This window comes from Lissotriton vulgaris, chromosome 4_1, assembly GCF_964263255.1.
Source record: "Lissotriton vulgaris chromosome 4_1, aLisVul1.2, whole genome shotgun sequence".
Taxonomy (NCBI): domain Eukaryota; kingdom Metazoa; phylum Chordata; class Amphibia; order Caudata; family Salamandridae; genus Lissotriton; species Lissotriton vulgaris.
The window spans coordinates 1847314143-1847331630 of NC_141691.1; the positions used below are offsets into that span (position 1 = coordinate 1847314143).

The 17488-nt window shown below is 42.5% G+C and overlaps 1 protein-coding gene across 1 annotated transcript in view; it reads left to right on the forward strand.

The window, feature by feature from the left end:
• COLEC10 (collectin subfamily member 10) overlaps positions 1-17488 on the forward strand; it is a 370568-nt gene that overhangs the window by 86357 nt on the left and 266723 nt on the right. The gene's annotated exons all lie outside the window — the stretch shown is intronic.

Below are 17488 nucleotides of genomic sequence, written 5' to 3' on the forward strand. Positions count from 1 at the left end.
ATCCACAAATGATTACAACTCATTTCCCTAACCCTCAAGTTTCAAAATTGCAACAGCTTTCTAACAACCTCATATCTCTCTTTAATAACAACCTCATATTCCTCTTTAATTAAAAAAAAAGCTGCCAAACTCTAAGCCAGCACACAACATTCCTCTCAGACTTCAGCTCTGTCAGGCACAGAATAAATCACATTCTGGGACTCATTAGCTTCTGTGACTAAGAACTCAAAGCACTTCAGACACCCGTAGAACTAACACAATCAAAGAAGGGCAATCTATCCTCGTGCTGATCATTAATTAACTTGTTAATGCCTCCTTGATGCCCCCACTGAACACATACATGCCATCTTTACATCTTTCCACAAGAAACTTGCCACTGTCCCAAACATGCTTGCCAACCACAGACCGATCTGTGGCCTCCCCAGCATCACCAACATTCTCCAAGTCGTAGTAACCACCCAATTCTCAGCTTATTAGGAAGAGACTAGTTTTCTTGTGAATTTAAGTGACGTTTTCATTTGATTATTATTGGAAAGTTTTACTAGTTTATATGATATAATTGCTGATATCTTTAATTTCTCTCTCTTTCCTCTGTTCCTGTCTCTCTTTTTTCTCTCCCCTCTATTCTTTTCTTTCCCTTTCTTCTTTCTTTCACCTTTTATTTCTTCTTTAAAATTTTAAAACAAAAATGCTGATTTTACTATGGTACTCTTAGACTTTATTTTACTCTTATATTGGTTTGTCATCTTGACATTGTATGAAGTCTTGGATTTTTCACCATTTGTTTTTCATTCTTAGTCCTTGTCATCCTATGGATTGTACAACATGCTATTTAATATAATTCTGTACCATGTTTTACCAAAACTGCTCAATTAAAGATTATGGAAGAACTTCTTTCTGCTAGGGTGCCAGGACAAAGTTGGGCACTGATCATCCTAGACCTATCGACTGGTTTTAATGTGGTCGTCCACTGCAGTCTCCTGTCTCGCCTCATCACCACATTTAGGCCAAATATAGCAGTACTACAATGGGATTGATCATTACTCCTAACCCTTGAAGTAAAACATGACACATTCACATCAACAATCACAACAAGGAATGGTTGAGCTCCACAAGGGTTATTGGCCTCTCTTGCTCTCAAAACCCAAGTGTATGCGGATGATTCTGAAATAGACACTAAAATCCTCAAAGAACCAGAGAGCATGAGGGAAGAGCTGCAAACACTCAAAATGGATGATAAATAATGTAAATTCCTAAATTCCACTAAAACTGACATGCTACTCACTAATCCCATACGGCCTAAGTCTCTGGCCGTGATCTGACGTACACCATTGGCACCCCCATTCCCCTCTACTTATGCCCAAAACCTTGAAGTTATCAGATCGGAGCTGAGGCATAGGAAAACATGCATATATGGGCAATCAGGAATTGTGCTATGCAAGGGTTTCTGCGCCAAGTAAAGGGCTTTAATTTGTTTATTTGTTTAACAGGAAGTCAGTGGACTGAATTTAAAGCGGGGTGATAATGTTGGAGCCCTTCAAGTTGTAGATGAGCCGAATGAAAGCATTTTGTGCTCCTTGAACTTTCATCAATATTTTGGTTGCCAGGCCACTGTATATGCTGTTGCAGTAGTAAACATGTGCAAGGGACTTTACTATGTTGAGAGAAAATTGGTCTTGATTTTGAAGGAGTGGGGGAATCTCACAGAGCTGACAAGGGTAGAACAACAAGTTCTTGTTAACAGTTGACCAGAATTGAAAAAGAAGGCTCATTGTTGTGTAACGGCCATGCACAGTGTTGTCATAAATGATGTCATTTCAGATTTCATCAGAGATGTTATCAATGCCGTAATTGAATATGTCATGAGTGATGTAATATGCGAGGGTCATGAGTGATGTAATATGCGAGGGTCATGAGTGATGTAATATGTGAGGGTCATGAGTGATGTAATATGTGAGGGTGTAAACAATGCGTGGTGAGGGTGCGAGTTATAGTTACTTCAGGACTTGTAGTCTCAGTTCGTTTTTTTAAAATCACATCATTATAACATCACTTTAACAATTGTTTTTCATGAAGTTTCTAAGGTTTTTTGGAATATCAAACTATAACTGCCACTTTAACCTGTGTTTTTTTTCAGTGAATTTCTAGACTTTTTATTAATGTAGGTCACTGTTCAACTCATAAAAGACAGGCACGTTGTTTTTGTCAAGTAGACATTCTGTCAATATCATTTAAATAAAACATTTGTATTTAAAACAACAAACATGTGTTAGATTTATTCTTTTACATTCCTCAAGCCACACAATGCAATCATAAGACCAACCACAAGAAGTGTCTGCATTACCAAACTATAGAACAAAAGCTCCAGCTCAGGTAATGTTTAAAAATATAATTACATTTTCCTGGTGCCATGTTCTACAGACCCCAGGAAACATAGGGCTATATATTTTTTAAGTATTTCTGGGGGGGTCTGATGCACTCCCTGCAGCCCCAAAACACCATTTAAAAAATATGCTGGTGGTGTCCCTGCCCAGACTGGGGCACCACCATGCAGCAAATTATATACATATCCCACAAAGGGCATTATAGGGGGACTCGCTTTATGGAGCATAAATAATTAATGAGTGTCACTGGCTGCTTATTTATTACTCTTTCCCAAATGTTGCTCAATTTTATTTTTGTGTTTGTGTCCCCATTCCACCCTGGACTCCCCCATTTTTTTCTGGAGGTTGCGGGGGGAGCTCCAGTACCCCCACAGCCTGCTCTCTCCCTGAAACCAGTCCCATTTCGCCAGGCCCAGCAATAACCACCATTCTGTTTTAATTGTTAAATTGTTTTAAAAATTGGGTGCCTGGTCCCACCTGGGTCACTCAACAACAGATTCAACATTCTAGGAGCTACTGGAGCTGGCTATGCTCCCTCCCAGTGGACTTGTTTTTCCCTCTGCTCCCGCTGGGCCTGTGAAATCCTCTGTACCCTACCTGTGAGAGCCTGGACAAGGAGAAACTTTTAAGCTCCTACACAGCAGGAGCCTTTTTAGTCTCTCCCGCTAGGTGGCATCTTTGACGTCTTCCCTGCCTTCGCTCTTGTGGACTAAGAATAATGTCCTAGGGGATGGGGCCTCTGGGAGACCAACAGTGATCCGATTTGGGTGATGGATTCCCCACGGCTATAGCATGACTTGGGAAGGAATGGGTCCCTGGGTACCTACAGTGGCTCAAGGAGGGGGTCGAGAAATGAAAGGAGGACCCCACACAAGTTAATTGGGGACTGGGGGGATAGTAACTCTAAAACAGACTTGGGCGTCCCCTCAACAAAGAAACCACACAGGTTGAGTATTTTACCCAAGAACTAGCATGCCGTTATTTCGGCGGGAAAGGTAAAGTTACAAGATTCAGGATAATAATCTCTAAGAGCTAACTTCAACTGGGGAGGCAAAGTCTATGGATCAACAATTTTATATTTCGGCAGTGACCAAGTTTTCAGTGAATTGCGTATATAGGCGAGTATTTCTTAAAAGCATTTTTAAACATAAGCATTTTAAATTCAAACATAAGCATTCATTTTTACGAGAATGAATAACACAGACAGAACAATTTGTATTGATTTAAAAAGATATTTTCCACACCATGAATTTCGTTAACCTCTGTTATGCATTTATTACATATTCAAAATCAATCTTCATACAATATACAAATTTTTAAAAAAACATCATTATACATTTCATAAAAAGATTTTTAAAAAACAAGAATCACAAGTCGACGCGGCGTTTCGGTATTCTGTATTTGAACCTTCTTCAGGACTGATTCTAGACAGATTTAAAAAAATTTAAAAAAACAGGGTTACATTTTTTGCATTGGTGTGGATATCTACTCAATCAATTCCCTATGTGGTCACAATTCATGGTCACTGTAGTATGCTCTTTTCTCATACATATTTTTATATTTTACATCTATTCAAGTCGTTTTTCCCTTTTGGCTACAACTCCTGCCATCAACCCTAAAACACATTTCTCTCAATCAATCAATCAATTTCAAGCTTTATTCGACTATTAAAAACAATCACAAAAGCGTACAATAAAACACAATACAAACATTATAATAAAACAATAGCTCAGAAATGAAGAATTTAGGAAGATTTAAAACACCAAACTTTTCCTATGAGAAATGGCTTTAAGTAAAAAAGTAGCAGTAAAAAAACAGGTGTCTGCAGAGTCAAGTGCAAATAACAATTCCATGGCTTGGGTAATAGTATACACTGATAATCTTAAAAACATAGGTCTGAGATAGAGACGGCGAAGATGCATATAGAGTGGACAAATAAGCATAAAGTGCCGAGTACTTTGCCTAGTCTGACCATCGCAAGGACAGGGGGAATGGCTAGGAACTTTCATCTCAGGGAAGGCAACTAAATTATGTACTATACCAAGTCTGAGACGTGTCAGAACAAACTGATGAGACTGCTTGGTTATGAATTTTAAGTACATAGGCATGCCCTTTCCTTCGAATTTAGTGGTGTGATAAAATACATAGGTAGACATGGTAGAACACTTTACACTGCGCATATCAGACTTAGTTTGGATGAAAACATCTTTAAGTTCCTTTTTCGATACAGTAACGGCACAATAGGGGTCCTTAATGATGTCAAAATTAAATACCTTGTCATAAGTATAAGAGACATAACTTAGCCAGGGAATCTTAAGGACTTTGTCCAACTTCAAACAATCAGTAATAATCTTCCTAGAAAAAGTAGTCTCTTCTTTAGCCCATATTGACCTCCATACCATGAGGGGTCTTAAACCCGTAAGGTCAGTCAGATAGTCTAAACAGACTTCGCTATGGCACAGTACAGTAGGAGCCGAGGGAGGTAGGCAAAGCAATCTTCTAAGGAACCCATTCTCGGTATTTTGCAGTGTCCTATGCTGACTATAGCCCCATATACCGGAACCGTACAGAGCAATAGACGCACATCTATGCCTGTAAATGTCTACCATATCAGGTATACGGCGGCTTCCTAGCTTTGCAGCGAATCGAAAAATACCAGATGAGCTTTTGGCCATTCTACCATTAACATTTAAGATCTCCTGGGTCCATGTCCCCTTGTTGTTAAAGGTAACACCGAGGTAGCAGAACCTATCCACTACCTCAATATGGTTACATTTTTTGCATTGGTGTGGATATCTACTCAATCAATTCCCTATGTGGTCACAATTCATGGTCACTGTAGTATGCTCTTTTCTCATACATATTTTTATATTTTACATCTATTCAAGTCGTTTTTCCCTTTTGGCTACAACTCCTGCCATCAACCCTAAAACACATTTCTCTCTATTGGTATACATTCCTATGCTTGGACAAAACTAATGGTGTTTACCTTCCCCTTGGACCCAAAAGTCCAATGCTCACGAGGCCAATTTTAGGACCTCAGTATCAAAACAAATTATTTATATAGGTTTATTATTCTTACGCATACCTTTAAATTAGATAGGGCAAGACGCCCACTGGACACAGTTTAATTGAATTCTGCACCATGTAGTCTTCAATTATTTATATCTCCGGAATAATGATTCTCAGTGTTTGATGTCACTGGTTGAGATAAATAGATAATGATGATGTTTTAAATACAACACACCACTTTTATTATAACCTTGTTTTAGCTGAAAGATCAGCAGAAAGTGTGTTTGTTCAGTACCTGGTATTTGAGGTAAATTGGCTTGGTCTTGGACTGCCAGGGGGAGCCACCGTCTTCCTAATTGTGGGTTTCATCAATGACCCTGGGAGATTTTTTTAACACGCATTAGTCTCATTCTATTTTGATATAACTAGATCCTAATGTTTCTTAAAAGATTTACCGGATCACTCACCATTCAACATTGGGTGACTGGCGCAATATTCAGGATGAGTTGCTACCAAGTTCCTTCTTTTTCGATTCCAAGTTCTTTCTAATATTAAACAATAAAAGATATACAAAATGTAGCGTCATGTGTGCTCTCCGCTTAGTTTAATTTTATAATCTTTTAGTTCTATTTCCCATAGATCATATTTATATACCCTCTGTTGTCATTTATTAAACGAGGGAAAGGAGTGCTTCTATAATCTCTCTACATTATATTTAGATTATAAGTACTTTTTTAAGTAATGGGAAATTAAGTGGATATTTACAGTCAATTTGGTGGAGGGCTGTTTAAGTCTCACCCTGTGCTTCCTCATGTCCTAGTTATCGTTTGCCATTACCTTAGATAACAAGTTCGGCCTCCCTGCTCCTGGTCTCTGGCAGTCAATCCACACGTCCTTCCACAGGTCTGGTATGGGCCGTCACGAACGCTGAGGGTTTCCTCATTCCTCGGCGCTTTTATGTGCAAGCCTAGTAATTGGCTACCGTTCTCTGTGTCCTAATAGGTTCACTGTCGGCAAATAGCCGTGCAGTTACCATAGGAACCGAACGCTTTTCTTCCTACCGCTACGCTTGCTGTCTCATTGGCGAGTGTCTTCCGTTTTCTAGTCCTTTGATTTGTTTGTATCGGGACAAACAACGTGTGGTTGTCATGGCAGCCGAACGTATTTTCGTTCGTTTCTACCACGCGTTACTGTCGGCTTGATTAGAACCCAATTCTTATAAGAACAAAAATTTTTTAGTGCACCTTACTTGACGTGCAAATTTACACTCCGTGAAACTGACTCTATTTTTAGCAACCCTTGTATGTTGGGAGCGCGTCATATATTTTTCTCTCCCAAGCTGATTGGTCTATATTGAACCAATCACTGCGCGGTTCCCTTGGTAACCGCAAAGCTTCTTGCCCCGTCACTGAGCCAACTGTTCTTCTGGCGCATTAAGACTCATATTTTACTCAATTAGGCCCTCATCTTTATTTTATATATAAAAAAAATTTTTGGGTTACATCTTGCTCCACGTGCGTTTATACCCTCTGCGTACGTTTATAAATCTTTTAGCAAACGCGTGAGTGTTTATTAGCGCGTCTGGGATATTTCTCTCCCTTCTGATTGGTCTATAATGGACCAATCAGTGCGCAGTTGCCTTAGTGACCGAAAGGCTTCTTCCCACGTCACTGAGCTGACTATGCTTATGGCACATTCCTGCTCGTGTTTTACTCCGGATTTTTGTATAGGCCGCTTATTAGCATACTGCATATACCTGTATCCGAGGACTGTTCCTTTTTTTCTTTATTCTATTGCAGACACTTATATATGAAAGAATGACGCCTCAAGTTAGTCTTTAATGAAACGGGTTTACTATAATGTGCCTATTAAGTGACTGAATTGTCTACTCTTGTGCATATTCAATATTGTATTGATGTGATTCATACTTATTATTAAGATATTTACTAAGGTTTTATTTAAGTCTTACCGGGCCATATACCAATAACCCTCGGTTTAAGTATGTTGTGAATAGTATTAAGTCTAAGAAGCTTTCAATGTCAGAAATCAGATTTATTATTTGTTAACTCTCTGGTGAGAAATCCGATTTCTTATTTATTAATTCTCTGGTAAGGGGTGATATACACCAGAAACCCAAGTTTTGCTCAGATCTTGGGTATGCTTATTTTACAATGGTTTTATGGTTGAACTATCGTCTACTAAAGGACAGTCTTCACTGAATTATTTTCTCCCAATCTTCTCTTGAATTTAGGCCGCACCTCACACTGTTGAGGGTTGACATGTAAAATTGCTCCCTCCTTTTCCTTTTATTGTTTAGGTTTCCACCTCTAATGTTGTCAGATATTTTTTCTACGCCACACCATTTAAGATCTTCTATTTTGTGGTTAGCTTCCCTCCAATGTTCAGTCAGGGGCGCTCCTGTTTTATTTATTCTAAGTGCTGAACAATGCTCATTGAGTCGCAATCTGAGTTTTCTAGAAGTTTCACCTATGTATGGCTTGTTACAAGGGCATAGGATTAAATAGACAGCGTTCTTGGTTCTACAATTAATGAAGTTTTTTATGTGTATTGTTTTACCATTTGCAGTGATCTGGCTGCCTTTGAGGATGCTGGTACAGTTTACGCAACCCATACATGGATGGGTTCCCGTGGGTAAGGGATTGTTATCAATGGTGGGTTGTTGAATTCTCGGGTTCTCTTTATAAGTATGTACCAGGGAGTTCCTGATCGTTCTGTTTCTCCGGTACGAGAACATGGGCTTAGGAATAGGGTCCTGAGCCTTGTCTGCAATGAGATGCCAGTTTCTATTTATTATGTTTTTAACTTTGAAACTAACTTGCGAGAAGTTGGTCACAAATATAATTGGCTGTACTCTATCCTGGCTCTGTATTCTCGTAAAAATTAATGCTTATGTTTGAATTTAAAATGCTTATGTTTAAAAATGCTTTTAAGAAATACTCGCCTATATACGCAATTCACTGAAAACTTGGTCTCTGCCGAAATATAACATTGTTGATCCATAGACTTTGCCTCCCCAGTTGAAGTTAGCTCTTAGAGATTATTATCCTGAATCTTGTAACTTTACCTTTCCCGCCGAAATAACGGCATGCTAGTTCTTGGGTAAAATACTCAACCTGTGTGGTTTCTTTGTTGAGGGGACGCCCAAGTCTGTTTTCAAGGAGGGGGTCTCCAAGCCCCCTTCCCAAACAAAATCACTGTAGGCCCCGGGGAATGTGGTCCCCATGCCATATAGGGGTGATGTATGCTACTCTCCCCATTTAAATGAATTCTGCCCCTAAGGATGGATTCCCCGGTGTCTTAAAATGGCTCATGGAGGGTGGGGGGGATACACATCCCTCCCTATAAAAATAATATTGCCACAGAGAACGGGGTCCCCCATGGCATTCTAATGGATAGGAGAGGAGGGCTGCGCACCCCCTTCCCTAAAATTAAGGTTGTGCTGACCCCCTGGATCCTAGTAAAACCCAGGGGGCTTGTATTTCATTTTTGTAATTTTTACTGGAGATCAATGGATTTTCTGTGGATCTGTTGTACCAGAAAAAATGTATATATGTTTTTGGCCCCCGGGGGATCCCTTTGTGACATTCTATCGGGTCTACAGTGTCAGGGTATCCCTACCCTGCCCTTATATGTTTTTAAAAATCGTTTTTTTAGGACAGAGGACTGAGTCCCCGAGTCCTAAAATGGCTGCCACAACCTCTTTGTTGAATTTATGGCAGCCAATCAGATCTTATTGTTACATCGGTTGCTTTTGCTGATCCTCCTGATGCATGAATTATACATAAATTTAGAACCTGGAGGGGCTCTCGGGTGACCTGTAATTTCAAGGTTATTCATAGTGGTTGTCAGGGGGCTCATCTTAGTAATTGCAAATGTACAAAGTTAACCCTAAGGATACACTGGGGGACCCAAGAACCACTATCTTCCATTGCAAACCATACCATCTAGAGGCCCAACCATACTGGGCCCCTTAGTGTCCTGAGTCCACCAGGGTGGCCCAACCACAAAATCATGTTGGCGAGTTTCTCTAACCTCCAAGTTGGCTCTGCTGGTGAAGTGTCTTCAGCATTCAATCTGTCCTCTTTGACTGTTGTTAAGCTTGGATTCCCTATTTCCTTTCAGAGCTGGGTTTGCTGCAATGTGTGTTGTTTACTAGCCGTGATCATCCCTGAGTGACACAGGATGACAAGTAGGTGGCGACCTGATGAGGGAGTTGGAATGTTTTGCAGTTCTTGTCAGCATTAGAACGAAGTGTTGATGCCCTTTGTCTGAGAAAACATGTGCTACTTAGAAGTGCTGGTTCTCTCCCATTTAGAGTATTGAACCCCTACTGAAAATTCTGATTCATGAAGTGTAGGTATTCAGTGCCTATGAGTACCTGCTCAATTAAAGCACTTCTGCACCTGCCATTGAGTGCAACCCACATTGATGCACCAGCTGGTAATGCTGGTATTGTGAGGGACAATATGTGCCTTTGAGAGAGTCTTTCGGGTGCTTACACGTGGTGCTGCTTTGTGCTGGTTCAGGGCACATTTTCCTTAGCAGCTTTGCCCCTGATAGTGCTTGGACATTTGGGTCAAAAGAATATCTGCACTAATAATGTGTTCTAAAAAGAAAAGTCCTCTTCTTTACCAAATGATTAGAAAAGGTTTGAGGCACTATTCTAATGGCACTTATTTGTGTGTGTTACACACTGTACCTGAGTTCCTACCCCATTTCCCTCTGTGGCTAGACCTTGACTGCCCCAAACTCATTACCACCGAAGTGTCATGTGCCAACCCAGAGTCTTTGCACTTTTGAGTAGGATCATGGACCCTGGACCCTCTGGGGTGACGGAAAATAATAAAGTCCCGCCTCATGACCAAATCCATGGGACCAACCTAGTTCCAAACTACTCCACATTTGTCTCCTGTGTTGGTGACTGATCATCAATGTTACAAGACATACACTTCCTCATCATCATGTGACTTTATTTCAGTTCAAAAACTCATAAAAGTAGACATAGCAGCATAGGTATAAAAACATGACAGAGTATAAATAAACATTTTAATTCAACAAACAGCATTAAAGGAAATTCTATTTCCAGGGAACAAGAAACTTGATTGGGCCTTTGGACAAAACCATATTATCTAGCATTTGTATGTGATGAGTGGGAGATTGAATGTTTATATCAGGATCTCTGATGTGTGCTTCTGCTGTGAGAATATACTTTGAGCATGAAAGGGGAGTAGACATGGAGCAATTGAGACGGAGAACAGTGACTAGCAGTAGGAGGGGACGGGTAGAGGAAACCTGCAGGAAATCTACTAGTGACCGGTGGCGGGCAGGGAAAAGTCCAGAGGTAACAAGCCTAGAGGGGAGGAGCAGATTCATGGATGTGGAAGCTGATGGCGGGCCTCGAGGTATAGCCTCCAGTACAAATTTCAGTGCAATGATAACAGGCAGCATAAGCTGCGTAAAATGTGAAATTTCTGGAAACTGCACCTTATGCATGGGAATATCAGGGAATATTCTGATTGCCAATTGTTTGTACCTGGGTTTATTCAGTGTTAGAACCACCTGATGTAAAGCCAGGTCACACTACCTTCGTAGGTAAGGATTTGCATAAAATCCTGCAAACTTCTGTGCTATTGCTGCCCCTTTATGGCCTCATTGTATATAATAAGGGCCATTTGTGCGACCCTAAATTGCATGCGCAAACGGGTTAGCGGCCCGTTTGCGCATGCAAAAATGAATAGGGCCATGTACAAATACTATTTAGCGAAGCACAATTTTTTGCGTCTCACTAAATAGGAATTGTGACTCGCTATTAGGAAGGGGCGTTTCAAGGGCGCCCCTTCCTAATAGCGACTCTCTACCCCATGTACGAATGTTTTGGGACCACAATTGCGGTTGCAAACCACTCACAATTTACCACCCTCTTCAAGAAGGTGGCAATGTAATTGCAAATGCAGGGGGAAATATTTTTCAGGGACAGGCAGTGGTCCCAGGGACCACTACCTGCCCTTAAAAAATGAACCGAAAACGTTAAATTACATTTTTTTTAATGCATCTCATTTTCCTTTAAGGAAAATGGGCTGCATTTTTTAAAAAAAAACTGCTTTATTGAAAAGCAGTCCCAGACATGGAGATCTGCTGAGCCAAGCAGGCCACCATCCCTGGAAGGGCCAGCCATTCCCAATGGGGTTGCAAATTGCGAGTGCCACATGAATATTGATGAGGCATGCAATTTGCGACCCCATTGGGAATAGCAAACAGTATCTCAGACACTGTTGTACATGGCATTTTGCGACTCGCAAATTGCGACTCGCAATCGAGCTCAATTTGCGAGTCACAAATTGTCATGGTCGTACATCTGGCCCAAACAGAGAATCTGGTATCAGCGACCTAAAGCATTTTTGGCACTGCTTTCACTTCAGCTTTCAGTGCCAGAAAATTCTACAGTGCCTGGTTTGTGCTGCTTATCGCCTTTAGGCATTGCACAAGCATTCGTCAAAAGAAATGCAAATATTGGCAAGAGACCGCAGAGGGAGGCGGGAGTGAGCAGACAAGAATGTGGGATTGTAGCTGAGACAGAGAGCGGGCAGAAGAGGAATTTTAATACCAGTAACATTATGAAACAGAGAAATAAACCACGAAAGAGGTGAATGTAAAAAAAAAGAAACATTAAAAGTGAACATCATATATGTCTTTGTCTATGTCTATGAAGGGATATTTATATAGCACAACTACTACTCCTAGGAGTGCCCTGGCGCTCTTGCCGAAGGGTGACAGTGGGGAAGAGAAGGAACTACGGGCTGGAGAAAAACCAAGTTTTCTCCTTTTTCCGAAACACAGGCATTGCCTTGATACATCTGAGGGTCAAAGGCAGTTTGTGACAGAGGGAAGAGCCCAAGGAAGAAAGGGCTTTGCCCCCTGACCTTGACCTCCTGATGCGCAAGATTCTGGCAGGGTGGAGATTCGCAGAGCGAAGATTTCTCTGTGGGGCATAGAACAGAATCCTGTTTTTTAGATAGCCTTGGCCAGTTCCGTTTAGAGCTTTGTGGGTCCCAAGCAGAGTCTTAAAGATCATCCTCTTCCTTACCGGCAGCCAAAGAAGACTATTAAGAAGACTTACGAGGGATGAACAAGCACACTCAGACAACAACCCCGTCTTTACAGTTGAAATGGAAATCAGGGCCTTTTCCCACCCCCACATGGAGGCTGAAACTGGCGGCATTGAAGATTCCCCATTCCACGCTTCCCAGATTATTTTGACATAAATGCTAACATGGCAACATCCAGAACTATTGAATAGGATGCATTTAAAGTGGTACCATTAGGAGACATTGTCTGGCTAACACTTGGAACATACGCTGCCAGCTTGACAAGGACATAACTCAGATGGAACGTGAACTGTTGAGACATGAAACCCAGGTTCTGCGGGACCCTGCTCCCAGGGGTTGCCTTGAGCGTGCACTGCGAGAGCACACCACAGTACAGGAGAGACTGCGCTGTCTTAACTATGCAGCTCACTCTGCCAGAACACATGCTGGGGCCACTGGAGCCCTGTTCCACAAAAAATTTGCAATACATGCTGAATTAATCCACCAGTATATTACATTATACCAGTCAGTGACGTCTGCATCTGCGGGAGGGGTTGACTCTTTCCTGTCTGATTTGTGTCTGCCTCAAGTCACACCGCAGCAGAGAATGTAATTGGATAAACCCATCACACTCTGAGATACAGGAGGCACTCCATGCACTTACACCGGCAAAACCCCTGGGCCAGATGGACTCCCAAATGAATTTTACAAGGCCTGTGCCCCACTGTATGTCCTCCTCCTGCAGACATTATACAACGAGGCCCTGCTGGCCTCTGTGAGGGACTGCTTATATCCCTCGCTAAACCCAACATAGACCCGCTGCACCGGGTATATGCATGTTATCCCGACTGAAGTGGCCATGACATTTGACTGGTTTGCAGAACTATCGGAACTTAAATTCAACTGGGCCATATGATTCTATCTTCTACCTCAAAGGCGTTTGACTGACCTGGCAGCCCACCACATTTCGCTGTTTGGGCATCCGTATCTACCACACACCTGCTGACCTCTTCAAAGTCAATCTCACTCATGCGGTGTCCTCGGTGTGGGCAGAGATGGATTCTGAAAGTCACTGCCACTTTATGTAGCCGTACACAGAGTCCTTACCAAAATGGAAAGGCTGCCACATCTGTTATATTACTTTGCCAACCTCCCCCGTTATGTCACAAAGCCCTTTTTTTACTCACATGAGAAAGTGATGAGTAAGTTAATATGGCACAACACGTGTTATCGGGTAGCGTTGCAGATGCTTTACTTGCCTACGGACAAGGGTGACTTGTGGTTTCAAACTTTGAGCAATATTATCTTGCCTCCCAGTTTCAGTGGGTAGCCCAATGGCTGGCGGGCCTCCACACTGCCACTAGCTGCCCGGGCTGGGGCTTAACTACCATATTACATTTGTTCCACCCTTTCTTACTAAGGCAGCTCAGTCGTATGCCCCGGCACTAGTGTTACTTGGCACACCAAAGGGAGGTTAATTCATCTAATTTGGCAGAAATAGCCCCCTGGCATGAGAATGGAATACATATACTGGGTGATCTGTATCACGCAGGTGTTCTCATCCCTCTTGAGCCTCTGATTGAGGAGGTCAGTCTATCTCCTGGTCAATTCCTCCTTTATAGTACCATGGGACCGGTGGAGGGACTTGTTGCAGGAACATCAAATGTACCTTACTATCCAATATCTCCACACACTGGGAATGGTAAAACACTTGACACTTGCCACGTATGGTAGCTGACTCACTGCGCACACATGCAGCAGCAGTGCTCACTCCCCTTTGCCGACATTGGGAGACGGACCTGGGCCACCTCTGCATGGATCAGGAGGACAGTTCTATAAGTTCTATACTGAGTGTCCTGTCTGTGTCTCACGCAATGCGGGCTCTAATCTCATTTAAGTATTCTGGGCCAGATGTATGACCCTAAATTGCATGCGCAAATGGGTTAGCGACCCATTTGTGCATGCAAAAACAAATAGGGCTGTGTACAATTCCTATTTAGCAAGTCGCAATTTTTTTTGCGACTCGCTAAATAGGAATTGCAACTCGCTATTAGGTAGGGGCGTTTCAAGGGTGTCCCTTCCTATTAGCGACTCCCTACCCCATGTATGAATGTTTTGCGGTCGCAAAACACTCGCAAATTTACCGCCCTCTTCAAGAGGGTGGTATTGCACTCACAAATGGGAAGGGGCCCTTTGCAAATGCAGGGGAAAATATATTTTTAGGGGCAGTCAGTGGTCCCTTGGACCACTACCTGTCCTTATAAAATGAAATAAAAACGTTTCATTAAAAAAAACAAAAAAAAACTGTTTTCCTATATGGAAAACAGGCTGCATTTATAAAAAAAACTGCTTTATTAAAGGCAGCCCCAGACATGGAGGTCTGCTGAGCCCAGCAGGCCACCATCCCTGGGAGGACCAGCCATTCCCAATGGGGTCACAAATTACGAGTGCCTCATGAATATTGATGAGGCATACAATTTGTGACCCCATTGGGAATCGCAAACAGTGTATCAGACACTGTTGCACATGGCATTTTGCGACTCGCAAACTGCATTTAGCAATCAAGCGCAATTTGTGAGTCGCAAATTGTCATGGTCGTTCATCTGGCCCTATTGCCTTCACAGGGCCTACCTTACTCCACACAAGATAAACTGATATTTTCACCGCACGAACGCCAACCTGCCCAGCTGTCAGCTACCAGATGCGGATTTTCCGCATATGCAGTAGGCCTGTCCATCTCTACACCAGTACTGGCAGGGTGTTACTTCGCAACTGACAAATTGCATAAGAGGTGCCTTATTGAACACATGGGAGGTTTGCCTATTAGGCATACAGCGTAGATCAAGGGTCTTCAAACTGTGGGGCGCGACTCCCAAGTGGGCTGTGGAGCGATGCAAAAGGGGTCACGCATTCCCAGTCACACTTCTGCTCAGGCCCAAGGGCTTCAGCCCCCCACTTCCCCCGTCCTGTGTCTCAGTCCGGGCTGCTGCAGTGTAACTCGAGCTGCTGGGGCCTCAGCTGGGCAGTGTCTGGAGTCTTATCTCCAGCAAGCCCGTCAGAGTTTTTCGCAGGTCTTTAACGACCATTTACATATTTACATGCCTTTGTAAACTGGTGACAGAGGCTTAGTGTTTTTTCCTGATTCCAGTACCCCCTGGGTCCCACTCTGCCTATTCCTTACGTTTGTATTTTACATTTACTGCTGAAGTGTGAGAATGCATTTCATGAACAGGAATATAAAGTAGGGTTACCAAAAGTAAAATGCCTGTGTGTGTTGTTTAAAGAGCCTGCAGAGACCTCCTCTCGACACTAAATAGATTTATAAATAAAAAAGTATGTATTCATTCATTATGTGACTTTTCTGTCTTTGTTCTCTTTAATTATCAGTCATGGATCATTGAGGCAGTCCTAGAACACAATTAAAAGGGCTTTTTTATTTATATTTGCTGTTCGAAGTATGCATATATAAGTGCTTAAAATACAGCTTTAGGTGATGCTTATTTTTGTACCAACTGGGCCATCAAAATAATCTGCTGGCAACTCTAACCATAGGCCTGGAAGTTTGATGCAGGCTCAGCGCATTATTTATTTCATCCACCCTCGATCCTCGATCAATACCATAATAGCAATAGTTTAACTTAGATCTTAAACCCTACGCTGCCGTCAATAACATGCTGAGTTACTTCAAGTGTCTGGGAATGCACCCTGCATTCAGACAACTCACTCCTCATTCACGTCGTTCACTTTCACACTTACCCTGCACTCATAGCGATCACAATGCACTCACACTGATCACCATGCACTCACGCCATTCACCTGCTAACCCTGCACTCACAGTGATTACTCTGCACTCACAATGCACTTGCGCTATTCACCCTATACCTCACCCTGCAGTCACACAAGCACACTACTCATCCTGCACTCATGTGTCACTTCACTCACCTGTCCCCCTCACTGCTAAATATACAACTCACTCAAACAAGCCCAGCAGTAATCATACATTAATTCGTCCCATTCTCAACTTGCATCCGCACTCAAATTCGTACGGCCACCTCACTCACCCTGTAGTCACTCTTCTCACCCTACTCTCACACTGTTGCATCGCTCACTGTGCACTCACATGGTCACTCTTGGCACCCACACAGTGCAGAGGGTTAATGTGCCTGCCACAAAGAATATGTACCATGAAGATCACAGAAAGGAGTGTGAGTAAACTATGAGTAGTGCTATAAAAAAATGAAATGTTTGTCAGAAAGGTGCTATAGAGAGATGAGGTGCATTGTTGGTGAGTGGTAGTGAGGGAATTCATGGAGAACAAGGAAACGGGGGTGGGGCACCAAAAAAGACTGTTGCACCGTGTGCAACCAGTGTTAGGGCCAGCCCTGGCTGGGAGTATTAGACCTCCCTCCCCCCGAAATTCTGGTCTAGTGGCTCCCTTGCTTCTGCAGATTATTACTATTTACATTTGTGGTGCGCTTCTGTTACCAAAAGATGCCTGGGGCTAATAACCATCTGCTGCCTGAAGGCAAATAAGAAACACACAGAAGGAGAAAGAGAACCAGCCAAATGGGGTAACCTACAGAGCATAGAGAAAGGTTTTATATCTTCCTAAAGGATAATCGATTTTTGGTGGAGCGAAGCAAAGGAGGGTGCAAGTCCCATAACTGCGTGGCCTGCACCAAAACAGTGAGACAGACAACTCATGCCTTCTTGAATTAGGGAACAATAAGCAGAGTGGCACAGGCTGAGAGGAGCATAGAGGTCCAACCCGTATGCTTGGTAAGGAGAGATGAGAGGATGAGAGAGGACAGCAAGGGAGTGTGGACACGCTAGAAGTGAGTGTGAGACAAAGGTGAGGGTTTCTGTTAGAACAAAGGGGAGATGTGAAAGATGAATGGGGAGACCAGTGAGGTGTAAGATACAAATAGACAAAAAGTTGAATGGAGAGATGAGGTGAATGAGAAGTGCTGAGGGGAACTGGTGGTG